The sequence below is a fragment of the Coffea eugenioides genome, chromosome 1 (assembly GCF_003713205.1).
Source record: "Coffea eugenioides isolate CCC68of chromosome 1, Ceug_1.0, whole genome shotgun sequence".
Lineage (NCBI taxonomy): Eukaryota > Viridiplantae > Streptophyta > Magnoliopsida > Gentianales > Rubiaceae > Coffea > Coffea eugenioides.
The window spans coordinates 9,602,380-9,617,428 of NC_040035.1; positions in this window are offsets into that span (position 1 = coordinate 9,602,380).

Below are 15,049 nucleotides of genomic sequence, written 5' to 3' on the forward strand. Positions count from 1 at the left end.
GCATGGCGCAGAATTTGGTAGCTCTCATGCATCATGCGAGTCTTACGCCTTAATTTGGTTACCACTTACCACTTTGACCCGACTTTAGGGAAGTTTTGTTGCCCTCTCTCCTACTTTTGATGTTTGTTTGCTACATTGAGGGCAATGTATCGTTTAGGTATGGGGGAATCAGTTGTGGTGCTAGTTTTTCTAGTTTTTAGTTTTTAGATGTTTTTCCTTTATTTTTAGTTTGTTATTTGTTCATTTTCGTTCAGTCTTTTTCTTTCTTTCTAGTGATGAGCTCTCATGTGAATGCCAAAGTTTGATGTTGGATTGTTGACTCTAAATCTACTCTTGCCAAGTTTTAATAATAAAGGTGTATTGAGTTAATGTGGTTGAGTCCAAAACATATCTTTGGTGAATATCGGTGATTGTTTGGCTCTTTTGATTTTTTTGTTAACTTTTCTAGGCATAGGAAATGACTGTTGGCATTTTAATGTGAATTGGTCCAATATTGACTCTAGTTCTCCATGTTTGGCAATAATGAGGCTAGTTGCATCTATTTTTGTTTTCAGCAGTGTTATTTTGTGTTATTGTGTTATTTGGCTGTGAATAAGCTTGACTGTACTCCGCTATTAGTTACTATTGAGTAACCGGGGATCTTCACCTAAAAGTGTCGATTCTCGCGTCAAAAAGTAGTAATTTCTATGAGTACGTGGTTGTATAACGATAAGAGCTGAGTAATCGGGCTCCTTCATCTGAAAATATTGGAATTCGCGTCAAAGGCTCCAATGGCTAGAGACTAAGTCTTTTGTGCTATCTTAAAAAAAAAGAAAAAAAATAAATAATAGAAAACGTGGAAAGAAAAGTGTAGGTTGTGTTAGTGTGTGATAGAGGTCAGCTTGCCGATTTATGGATTTAATGTGGAGATTTTGGTTAATATTTAGACTATTTGCTGATAAATGTTGTGCGCCATTCCTTTTTCTTAGATTAGTTAACTTGGAATTGAAGGAGTTTGTGGTTTAGAAGCTAACCGAGGTGATGTTTCTCGGATTTTGATCACTGATACTTGATATATGATTTTCTCTTGGTATCTTGGCAATATGGTGGATAGAGCAATAGTCATTGTCAAATATTGGTATTTGTTTGCTGTTCTCATGCTTGAGGACAAACATGGTTTAGGTGTGGGGGGAATTGATAGGTTGCGATTTTATCATTTATTTTATTATTAATTGTTCCTATTACCTGACCCGCTGTGGATTAATTATTAGATTCTACTCACTTTTCGTAATTTACATTTACTTCAGGGAGTAGAATGAAAATATCACAACCAATGCCAATTTGACAGTCATCGGGAAAGGGTTCAAATAGCAGGCATTCAGGGGCATTTTTGGAATAAGGGGATGCAAGCCCTTTTGGTAATTTAGCCGAAGACAGTAAGAAAAAAAAGAGGAAGCTGGAGTCTTCGGTTTGGAGGCTGGGCCGCCACACAGTGGATGAGAGCAGGCATTAGATAGAAACTAGAAATTGCAGAGGATTAGCACTACTTTGGGAGTTTTTTTAGCTTTTGATTTTTCCTTCGGTGCTTTTGAGTAGTACTTCTCCTGCGCATGTCAGGAGCAATTAGGAGAGCTTTGACTTTTCTTCCTTTTAGCTCTTAGTAATTTCTTTTCCTTCTTCGTATGTCATCTGAAGTGAAACAAGGGATCATCTTTTGTAACTTTGCTATCTTTTCTTGATTGGAACGAATTGAATTCTCCAAATTTCTGAGACAATGGCCGCTGCTTTCTCTTCAATTTTGCGTGGGTTTTTCGCATAAAACATGAACTAATTTCCTCACTCTAGTCAAGGAACAACGGAGGCTTTGGTTCGCCTAAAAATTGTGAGATCGATTTAATTTTATCTTTCTCTTTTATTTATTGGTCTTCGCACATTCCCTGGTTACAGTGCTTCTGATTTTTCAATTAATTGTTTGTCTTGAATTTGAATAATTAGTTAACTTGATAATCTATTGTCAATTAGGGCATTTAAATTCGTAATTGTTTAATTGTCTTGAATTAGTGACAACTGGCATGATTAGATTTGTGTTGGGGGATATGCGGGCTAATATGAAATAACCCTGGTAGTGTGTTATTTTGTTAGAATAGGGCTCCTCTAATATGTAAGACAATTGGGGAATTAAATCTTATAGGCGTACCTAGGATTATTTCTCAATTAGAGCAGTGATTAACGAGCGTACCTTAATCACCGACACAGTAAGGAGGGGTTGACTGCCATCGCTTGTTTGGTAGTTATAACCTATTTATTAATAAATAATTGGAATTACTTGTGTATCGATGATCAATTAGGTGAACCATTGCTGAAGTTATTTCTTGACTGGACCTTTAATTATTGTTACTCTAATTTTAGTGAATTGTCATTTAATTTCTAGTTAGCTATTTATTTTTATTTTTATTCGAATTTCTTTGATTGTCATCGTTTATACAAAAACACCCCCTGTGTTACTTTGGATTTTTTAAGAGATAAATATCCTCAATCCCTGAGGATACGACCCTACTTGCCCTGTCTACGAATTCATAATTATTTGTGAAAAAAGCCATTCCGTTTGGGTATATCGGATCAAACAAACTCTTTGGGAACAGGGTGAATCAAGTAACCCATTGCACACCTAGAGTCCCTGCTCCAGTACTTGGAATCGGGTTTTGGTTACTTTAACTGGCAATTAGGTTTATTTTATTATTACACAGGCCTCGACAACCTGTCATGCATCACAATTTTCATATAATAATTCCTATGAATTTAATAAAATGGTAAAGTTTTAATCAATTTATTTTATGGGTCACAAGTATAAAAATTAAAGTGTATCCAAGAAAACTCATCCATTAGGCCTAAAATGAGGAAGATGAGCCAGATGCTTGAAGGAATTGTGAAAGTTATGGTACACCCTTGTCCGTCTCCTTTTTCCACTACGGGATGAGTTTAGTTCAATACTGCTTTGTGTCATTTCAATTGACGTCTGGGGAGAGTATTTTTATGCTGTTTTTACTTTCTTGGACTTTTTTTCTGCTTTTATCCAGTGTATGAGATATTCTTAGTGGGCAAACTTCCTGTTGGGATGGTGGCAGCGCATTTATTGAAGTAAGATGAGATAATAATAAGCTTGTTTGCTTTTTGTGTATCTACTATATTGTATTGTGAATGTGACAAGCACCTCAGACAAATGATTTTAGGAGTAACTGACTTAGTAACGTGTCTAATTATTATTTGAAAAAGTCTAAAGTAGCGATGGTAACGAAACTATTTTTATCTAATATAATAAGTAAAAACACTTTTAGTGACCATTTGATTACATATTGGACTAGTTACCTAAATAAGATAATATTTAAAATTTTGGTTAATAAGTTTTACATAAAAAATAGCAAGTTAACTCGATAAATTAGTAACTTTTATGTCACAAAAAGTAAATTGGAATAAATATAGAACTTACTTTTTTTGAAATAAATTACTACTCTATATCAGAAACTTACTTTTTGGAGAGTAAGTTTAGTTCAAATAATAATAAGTTTTTATAGATTAATAGTAAATCTTATTGATAGAAAAGTGAATTTGGTTGATGGTCAAAACTAACTAGTTTGTGGTATAAATTTACTATTTTACTTTAAAAACTTATATGAAACAAGTATTAGGAAGTTTATTTGAAATAATGCTAAGATTTTTTTTATTAATGATTGAAACTTAGTATTATAGTTAGTAATTACTCGTAATGTAAATGTATGATACACAATTGTACGCATCATTTATAACATTGTGTGCGTATCATTTATAAATGTTATATGTTTTAAGCATTTTAAATATATTATGAAAACTATTTTTTTTGCACATGACCTTATAAAATATGTAAGAATAATTTGTCATATTATAAATTCTTAATTATTTTTGAATTTGTGCTTTGCACAATCAAAATTGAGAATCGGTGAATGTGGTGCCGGTTAGATGGAGCAACCCAGCTCCAGCAGTGGTGAAGTTAAATACAGATGGATGCTCAAGGGGCAACCCTGGGAGGAGTGGAGGGGGGGTCTGATTAGGGATAGGAATGGGTAGGTCATATTAGCATTTTCCTGTTGTTGGGGAGATGACTAGTTTGCAAGAGGAAGTGAAAGCGCTACTACACGGGGTGTGGTTGGGTATAGCTCGAGGACTGGCCAATGTACACTTGGAGTCTGACTCGTTGGTCCTTGTCCAGATCATTCAGGGAAGAGTCAAGTGTCCGTGGGTTGTGCAGCGGGACGTACAAGAAGTGCTGCAGTATAGCCGCATTACAAAGAGATTTCACATTGCTTGCGAGAAGCGAATAAACCTGCGGATAGACTATCGAAGCTTGGAGCTGATTCGGGGGAGTCGGTAGTTTACGACTCCTTTGTTGATCTTCCCCGCTTGGTTAGAGGAGACGTTACTTTGGATAGGTGGGGTTGCCCTAGTTTCCGTAGGGGTAGATATAAAGGATAGGTTGGGTTACTTGTTCAGGCATGCTGGGGATGCTGTCTCCCTCTATGTACTTTCGATTCTTTATAATAATAAAATAAATTGATTAAAAAAAATGTTGTCTCCAAAAAAAAAAAAAAGAATTTGTGAAAGGTTAGAAAGTTTGGATTACAATAACAACAAATATTTCGAGTTATATATAGAATTGCACTTATCTATACATCACAATTTCCATATATTAATACCTATGAATATAATAAAATGGTAAAGTTTTAATAAATTTATTTTTTTTGGGTCACAACTATAAAAATTAAAGTTGTATTACAATTACAACAAATCTTTCGAGTTGTATACAAAATAGCACTTACTTATGCACCACAATTTTCATATATTAATTGCTATGAATTTAATAAAATGGTAAAGTTTTAATTAATTTATTTTATGGGTCACAAGTATAAAAATTAAAGTGTATGCAAGAAAACTCATCGCTTTGGCCTAAAATGAGGAAGGTGAGCCTGATGCTTGAAGGAATTGTGGAAGTTATGGTACCCCCTTGTCCGTCTCCTTTTTCCACTACGGGATGAGTTTAGTTCAATACTGCTTTGTGTCATTTCAATTGATGTCTGGGGAGAGTATTTTTATGCTGTTTTTATTTTCTTGGATTTTTTTTCTGCTTTTATCCAGTGTATGAGATTTTCTTAGTGGGCAAACTTCCTGTTGGGATGGTGGCAGCGCATTTATTGAAGTAGGATGAGATAATAATAAGCTTGTTTGCCGTCTGTGTATCTATTATATTGTATTGTGAATGTCACAAGCACCTCAGACAAATGATTTTAGGAGCAACTGACTTAATAACGTGTCTAATTATTATTCTTTAGAGATAATTTTTGAGACCTTCCTTGAGGTTTCTAGCAATTGTAAAGAGCGCCCCTCAAGTTCTAAAAATTACACCTACCTCCCTTACTTTTAAGATTTATATAATAATATAGTCCCAATAGTCTATACTTTTTCACAAATATCCTAAAATACCCTTCTTCTAGATAACAAGACAAAACAAAATAAGATTTTAATCTTTAATTTCTCATACGGGACATACTCACTAAAGTAAATAGAGTCCAGCGACTCCAACTCATCTCAAAATCCATTACTTGTTTATTCTTATCCAATGCAACTCTTTACCACTACTACCAATACTAAACCAAGTAATGTCCCCATGCCCCCAAAAGCATAATTCATTATTGCTCTAGCACACCTAGAAATAGAGACAAAATTCTACTTTCATAATAAAATCACAATCAATAGATGGAAATAAAAGAGAGAACTAATGAGTTTTTTTAATTCCTAGACTTTTTTACTTAACAAACATAATAGTCGCTTCTTTATCTTCCAACTCTCAATTTCATTTTTTTCCCTATATCACTACCACCTTTTCATCTTCCCCTAGTTTAATAATAAAATTCACAGTCTGCATGTTATTAATTTGGTAACTTCAATTGGCTAACATTTGTAATGAGTAAAAATATTGAAATAAAAAAAAAGAAAGCGTCTAAAATTTTTATAGTAAAAAAGAGGCAGGAAGACAAAAAAATACAGATAAATTTTGGAAATAATAAAAAATTGATAATTGTGTGGTTGGTAACAATGAAGCGTGATATTTGGTGAGAAGAGAGAAGCGCGATATTTGGTAACAAGAGAGAGAGAGAGGGAAGGAGTGAGAAAGGAAGAAATAAAAATTAGGAAATGGATGGAAATTGTTCTTTAAGATTAATAAATGACAAGTAGAATAATAAGAAGTATTTTATGGCTTTAGATGTCGCTTTATGAATTAACTATTAAATGAAGAATATTTTAGTCATTTGATTGGACCAAAAGAGGTCTATGTAATTATTGAAATCTCGGGAGTTGAGTGAAATTATAAAAAACGTCAAGGAAGGTTTCTAAAATTATCCCTATTCTTTATTGCCCAAGCTTCGGGTTACGCTGCAGCATCTGGGACTTTGTGAAACCGCGTGGGTGTCAATAAAATTGAGAGTGGATGCGCCTAAAATTTTGGGCGATAAAGAATGATACATTGCGTGGTAGAATAGGTTTTCTTACACATTAAAGTACAAATCATCTTAACGGCCTTTTAATGAATCATATAAAATTATGATTAAATTATGATGGCACTTGAAATATGGTTTTTTAACACATTACCACCTTAACCACAAGCACGTATCTCACTTTTGTTTCTAGTTCTAGTTTTTCATGCATGCAAACGATCAATGCTAATGATCTTCAATGCTTGTGATTGTTAGGGTATCAGGCCAATTATTTGAAAAGGAAAAAAACCAACAATTTAATAGAAAACAAAATCTAACACGAATGATGAACAACACACAAGAATTAACGTGGTTCGGCTTAATCACCAAACCTACGTCCACGGAGAGAAAACTTGTTCTTACTATGAGAGAAAAAACACCACAAGATTACAACTTGATTCCCAAGCCCCAACTCTTGTATAACCCTCTCACCCACTAAGAACTCTCTCACTCCTTTCTTGTGTGTTTGTAGTATGCCAATCTACCTATTTATAGAGAACATTACTTGGCCAAAAACCAAATAACAATTAGAAACCAATACTAATTCCTAAACTCATATAGAGTAGGAAATAACATCTAATTCTAAACCAAATAGGACTTTACTTGACTACTATTTCAAGTAACTAAAATCTAAGTAGGAAACTAGTTACTTTCCACACCAAATAAGAATTCTACCTAAAAGAAATTAAGCCAATTTCCTAACAGTGATGATAATATTTTTCTCTTTTGAAAAGAATGATATATTGTCGTAATGATCTGTGCATACAACTCATCTTCTTCTTCCTATTTCTCTTCCCAATTTCGGCTTTGGCTCAGAAAAGGGTATTGTCCCTGTGGGCAGCACTTTAACTGCAGGGGAAAAAATCTGCTGGTCCTTGGCTTTCACCTTCTGGCTATAATTTTTAATGGCTCTTTGAGTTACATCTTATGTCAAAACACAAATATAACTTTCATCTTGCACTATGCATAAATCTTTAACGGGGTGCTTGTAAATGGAAAAAAGAATATTGATAGTTTTGTCTTTTCACATTACCACTGTCGTAAATGGGAGTGCCAACATCAATTCCGTTTGAGTTCTTTCTAACAATTGGCCTCAATCATCTCAGGGTTGTATATGTGCGGGTCCTTGTTTTTTGTTGTTTTGTTATTTTTCTCCCTTTCAGCCTGTTTGAAAGAGAGAAAAAATCACTAGAACCGATAAGGAAAACCAGGATATCTCTTCTAATTATTGAGACGATCAAGACTTCTATACAATAATAATCAAGGCTGTCTGTACATGGACTACCCTTCCACCAACTCTGTTACAGTTTTGTAGTCATTAGATTCTCTATTAAATAACTAACGATGTTGAGTTTTTCACTCAAAAAAATTAGGACTTAGAGATCAAATTACCATTCACTGAAGTGTGGTTTAGATCGTAACACCTTTACGGTTCTCATATAGCCACTTTAGCCGAGGTAGTTATCAAATCATGGCAATTTTTTGAAAGAAGTTCCCAAATAGAGACAATTTTGAAATAATGTATTTAGCAAATGTATATTTAAAAATACAGATTCATTGAATGTGTTGTTTAACAAATAAAGGATTAACTTTTTATGCACTGATAATATAGTGATTTTTTTGTACTAGCAACATTGGATGTATGCCGCCACATGCACATGATTTAAATTTAAATTTGAATTAATGTTATGTGGCATAATCTAAATTTATTTATGTAAAAAAAATCTTTACACAGACAGTGTATAAAAAAATTATCCAAAAATAAATGTCTATACAAATAAAAGAACCCGTGTGTATGCTTCCTTTTAGGAAACTTCGCAATTATTAGATTCCTTTTTACCTTCTGCAAAAGTTTCACAAAACATCACTATTAAAAAAAATTTCGAAAAAATTCTCACTCTTTGGCAATTTATTCTACTTTAATCCATCAATGTGTAGTAAAGTTGGACCATTAAATATTCTATTAGTATGGACTTTATAAAGGGTAAGTTGACTATATCACATTTCTTCTCTTTTTTGCATTTTTACTCTTCTTTCTTTACCCTTCGTTACTTTTGCCATTTCTTTTTCCTTCTAATCTCCTTTCTTCCTTTTCTTTTTGCTTGCCTAACAAGAAAAATACTCTTTAAAATAAGTGTTCAAAAAATGACGTCCATTTAGGTCATCAAAATGAAGTCTATCATTCTAATTCCATTTAATTTTGAGTGAAGACAATTAGGCAGCCTACAAATAAAGAAGACCATTTCGTCTGAAGTCATCCCCAATATCAACGCCATGAGATTATCTCTTTTTAAGTCAACCACAGTATTGTTGGCGGAAGCTAGGAATAGTGAATCAATGCGCTGGCAACAGTCCGATATTTCTAATTCCAATACGCATATCACAACTTAATATTTTCTTTAGGATGAAATATAATATGGGATACATTCTATTTGTAATGTGGAAAATTGAAAAGTATAACAAAGTTTAATTGTCAAAGTCATCTTAACGCACAATGGTATTTTGGTACTTCACTTATTCTTAAGGCGCGTTTCCTTTTGTTTTACAAATTTGAGCGGAGACTTTTCTACGCGGCTGGTCCCTCAAATTGACGTAGATTCGGATGCACTGAATTGGTCGCCTCGGAAGTTGCGCCACAAATTAACGCACGTTGGTATTTTGGTGCTTCACTTATTCTTAAGGCGTGTTTCCTTATTATCAAAAAAAAAAAAAAAGGCGTGTTTCCTTTTGTTTTACAAATTTGAGCGGAGACTTTTCTACGAGGCTGGTCCATCAAATTGACGTGGATTCGGATGCACTGAATTGTCGCCTCGGAAGTTGCGCCACAAATTGCTGCATGTGTATATGTTACTGAGTAAATTTTATACACACGGATGATATACACACTATCATGATAGATAAAATTTAGATTTAAAATTTAAATTCAATATATGTGGCATTTATCTAAATATGATAATATATATACTGTTAATGTATATAAAAGATTAATTTTCTCTTATTTGTGCTGAAAGGTTAAAAATTTTGGGGTGAATTATTAGTTACTCCTTATAGTTGTACATATTATCATATGACTCCTTAACATTTTAAAATATTAACATAACTACCTTGTAGTTTATGTGAAATGGAAAATGGATGGAAAGCAACTTAGGTTGTGGCAATTGAGCTACACGAGCTCTAGAAATATGTACTTTGATATTATAATATCCACTGAACCTCCTTGTTGTTGTTTTTATATATATATCCATATACATCTATATAATAAAAATTGTTAACCCCTATTACATTCAGTACTTATGTAGGGACAATATTCTCATCACAATTAATCAGAATATGATTTTGTATATATCCATATACATCTACATAATACAAGCCGTTAGCCCATATTACATTTAGTGCTTAAGTAAGAACAATATTATCATTTCAATTAATGACATTATGGAGGTTACTTTCTATCAAAATTCTATTTTACATAAACCTAAAACATTTTTATGTGGATATTTTAAGGAAAGAGTCGAATGATAATAGAGGAAACCACAAGTGGGTACTTAGTAATTTACCTGAAACTTGTTTTTCTTGGTTGCTTCTTCTAAAGTAGATGCTTCTTCCTAGTAGTGGAGTCAGGACTTTTTTTTCGGGGGATACAATATTAATTTTAGATTAAACTTACAAGTGTTTATTAAAGTTTGACAGGCATGTACCAATTTATTCAATGTTACAAGAACAAATCAAAATGTTGTTCATATAGCTTGTTATAATGTTATTTACTATGTGCAATAGTTTTCAGGTCACCTAACGGCATAAAATTATAGTTAATGTTACGACTAAAACTATAAGATGTACATTCAAATATATAATAGCGAAATAGCATTCACAATTAAATTATTAAATAAATATTTGGTTCTCATGTAATTCGTATGGTTAGAGATACAAATGAAGTTCAGCTTTAAGTAAATAATATTTAGTAGAAAGAAAATAACAATAGCATAATATTTTATTTCAAGTTTGCATTTTAGAAATAGTAAGGCAACTATAAAATATTTCAACACCTTTGGAAGGCAATCATGGGGCTAGATAGAATATTTTGAAAAATCATGAGGGGCCAAGATTGAGGCAACATTAAAAAGGTCAAATTTTTAATAGGCTATTCAATAGTTTTCAAAAATTTGAGGGGTTGCCACTACACCCCCACAAGTGAATGCAGCCCTGCCCCTACTTCTTCATCCACTTGACATCTCACTTGAGTAGGCGAATTTCTCATAATAATGTCAAAACGAGGAAATATCACAAAAGTTGTGTTAGATGGGGTTGGGTTCCAATTTAAGGAGTCGCCGCAAATGGTAAAAGAGGCTTCATTAAAAAATTGTTTTAAATTTAATTTTTTTTTGCTGAGGAAGTAAAAGGAGGGATTTTTTTTTTTTTTTTGTGAAAAGGCTTTGCCGCTCATTTGAGGTGCGACGAAGCCTTTTTTTTAAAGAGATTGCCGCTGATTTGAAGTGCTGCGATCCTTTAAATTTTTTTTTAATTCCTAAAACGGAATCGCACAAACCCTAACCCTAAAACCTTAATCCCTAAACCCTAATGTGTAAGCCTTAAAATCCTAATCCCTAAACCCTAATACGTAAACCCTAAAACCCTAATACATAAACCCAAACTCTGAAAGCCTAAAAATTAATTTACCTAAAAAAGTTGTGCTAATTTCATAAATGGCCCCAAAATTGTGCTAATTTCCCTAAACCCTAATCCTTAAACCCTAACACTAAAACTCTAATATGTAAACCATAACCCTGAAAGCCTAAAATTTAATTTACCTGCAAAAAATTGTGCTAATTTCATAAACGGTGATTAATCATCCTACACAAATTCGTTAAGGTTCAAGTTGAAAATACAAAATTAATTGAAAATTAAATATGCCCAAGTCATCCATTTTTTTATTTTTTTGGTTTTAATGTTAATGTAAATAATGATAAATAATGTAGCATTCAACTCATTTATGAAATAACTTTATATTATTGCTTGAACTTGTTCTGAAGTCTTTGTTCAGAACTAAATTAGAGCCCAGTCTTTGTTCGTAATAGTTGTCTGAAATATTAGTTCTTGGTTAGTACCTGAGTTTTATTTTTTATTTTTCTTGTTTTTGCTACTTGCAGAATGTCTGTTTTCCTTTCTTCTTGGTTGATTTTCTTTTTTGCGCACATTAATATGCAATCTGATAACTTGTCTCATATACTATCAATTGGGGAAACATTTTGTTTCTGAGTTGGAAACAGGTAAAAACACTCAATGTTAAAGTAAAGATTTGGAACAGACATTGAACCTCAATACATAATTTATTTCATGAACCTTTTAGAATTTATATAGCTATTGCCGCATATCAGATGTACGGTTTTCAAAAAAAAATTCAAATCGCTGCAAATCAGATATGCGGTTCAAAAAAATTCAGATTGCCGCGAATTGAATCTATGGCAATTTTCCAGCCATTGATGAAATGGATCAACGGCCCACAAATTTCACCACAAATTTAATGTGCAGCATTAAAAAAAAAATTCATTTGCCTCAAATTTTGTGCGACAATAGAATTAAAAAAAATGTTGCACCTTTAAATCACAATCATTGATCAAATGTTAATCAATGGTCCATCTACGCCTAAAATAAAATATTCAGCTGAAAATCTTACCTTAAAAAATTCTTAAGCCGCTGAAAAAAATTCCAAAAATAAATCAGATTTATTTTGCGCTGATATTGGTACCTGCGGCGACCCTTATTTTAGACACAAACCCTACATAACACTACATTTGCGATGATTTCGTGTATCAACATTATTCTGAGAAATTTGTCCACTTGAGTACTTTTTGTCTTTTTATTCTTTACCCTTTTTTTATTCCTTACTCATTGAATATGTCCTAACATGTTGTTTATTGTCTTTAAATAAAAATTTTGTATCACAAAATATTCTTTTTTTTCAAACATCTAATATGCCAAGAATATAAGTTGGCTTATAATTTGCCGCTAGCCTTTTTTTTTTGTTTAAATACATTAAATTCCATTGAGCTTTATCTCCATTTGTAGTTTATCCCCCTGAATTCATTAGATAAACACTTTGTCCTCTACTTGATGTTTTAGAGAAAAAAAAATACTTTTGGTATATTATTTTGATTTTTTTCAATTCTTTAATGCCACTATGTCCTTCACTTTTCAATTGGTATTACTAATTGTGCTTATTATAATATTTTAGTTTTCTTTAAGTTATAATTTTCATTCTTATTTTAGTTTATTTTATTTTATTTATTTATTTACACTATCAGGAAATTCATGACAAATTATATAGCATGAGAAAATATTATATGCCTGTCATAATCAAGAGCATATATAACAATCAATTTAACTATGTGAACATACATTAGTAAACTAGAACTTTTAATACATAAAAGTATGTATTAGCTATTTAACGTTTTTAACATATATTAGCAATTTAAAAGTATATATCGAATAAACAAAGAAACTAGCATTTCATTTATGTTTGTGTTATGTATGGTTGGTTAAAAATTATGTTATTACCATATGCTTGTTTGTTTCTTTTGCTATTAATAATTAATTTCTTTCTAAACCCTAAATGTATTAATTCAATGCTATAAAAATATTCTATATGCATAACCAACACATACTTTGTTATACTGTAAAGTTTGTGATCATTATAACTTCTAATAATAAAAATTAAGAAAAGATACAAATTTATAAAGATTAAAACATTATATGACTGATATGAAGCATTTTTGTTATATATTTTATAATTAATTCCCTCTTATTGTCTTAACAAACATGCATTAATTGGCGGATTCCATTCACTTTTGGTATTTGTGCTTATTACAGGGAGTTGGAACAAAATGTGGTGAAACTGTGCAAATTTCCCACTCCAATTGCTGTTTGGCGTAGTCGCGTCGAGTCAGGTCTTAACGTGTCCTGAAAATGCGGGAAAGACGCGTGGCACCAACTGCCAATTGGAAGTGCAACGTGGGGCTACAAACATTCCATTAGTTGCTCGGTTGATTTGAATTGACAAGGGAAGTTTAGCACAAATAGGAGATGTGCCAATTAGGAGATCTCCTAATTTGTTGGCCGCGGCAAAAGAGGAAATGAAAGTCAACAAGGACTAGGACTTTTCTTTTCCTTTCCTTTCTTGGTAGCTGTATAGGGGTAGACAATGGATAGATAGGAATTAGATAGAAAGAAGAGGAGACGAATTTTTCATTACTTTTAGCTTTAGACTTTTTCGTCTTATTAATTGTTCTCTATTCCATCGAATTGAATCATCTCAATTGAGAGACAATGTACGCGGAAATCACTTCTGCAAATTTGCGTGAGATTGATTCAACAGGGATGTACTAAATCCATTTCTTCTAGTCAAGGAACAACGGAAGATTTGGTTTAACTTAAATTGTGAGATCTAACTGATTTTAATTTTCCTATTATTTTTTAGTATTTGTATATTTCCTGCTTTATTTTCTTAATGTTGCTATATTATTCAATTGTCCCGGGCCCGGATGTTAGATTAATTCAATAACCTAGAGCCAATTAGAATAATTAAATCCATAATTGTTTGATTGTTCTAAATTAGTGACAACTGGCATAATCGGGGTTATGTCAGGGAAATATAAGGGCTAATTTGTAGACAACCCTCATAGCGTGTTGTTTAGTAAGAACAGGGTTTCTCTAAATTTTAAAGTAATTGTGAAATTTAATTCTATGGTCGTATCTAGAATTATTTTGCAATTAGGGCAATAGCTAACGGTCATACCTTAGTTATTGATAATTACGGAGAAATTGATTATCATCGCTTGTTTGACAATTATAACTTGTTCATCAGTTTATATGTGAAATTATTCTTGCATCGATGATTAATTAGAAGAACCATTTCCGAAGTTGCTTATTGACTAGAGCCGTCCAATATTATTTGAGTTTCTGCAATTTGCTATTTAATTTAGCTAACGGTCATACCTTAGTTATTGATAATTACGGAGAAATTGATTGCCATCGCTTGTTTGACAATTATAACTTGTTCATCAGTTTATATGTGAAATTATTCTTGCATCGATGATCAATTAGAAGAACCCTTTCCGAAGTTGCTTATTGACTAAAGCCGTCCAATATTATTTGAGTTTCTGCAATTTGCTATTTAATTTTTATTTAATTGCATTATTTGATTAGTATAGTTTATTGTCAATTCCAAAAAAAAAATAAAAAATCCCCCATTGTCAATTTGAATTTCAAAAGAGATAAATATCCCCATTTCCTGAGGATACGAACCTACTTGCCCTACACACAAATTAACAAGTTCTCGTGAATAAATTCTAGTATATCGAATTTAGCAAACTCTTTGGAACTAGGGTGAATCTAGTAACCCATTGCATATCCAGAGTCCCTATTCTAATATTAGAATTGACTCGAAACTGCTTTTTTTGACAATTAGGTTTATTATTATAATTATTGCACAGGCGTCGACAACCTGTCAA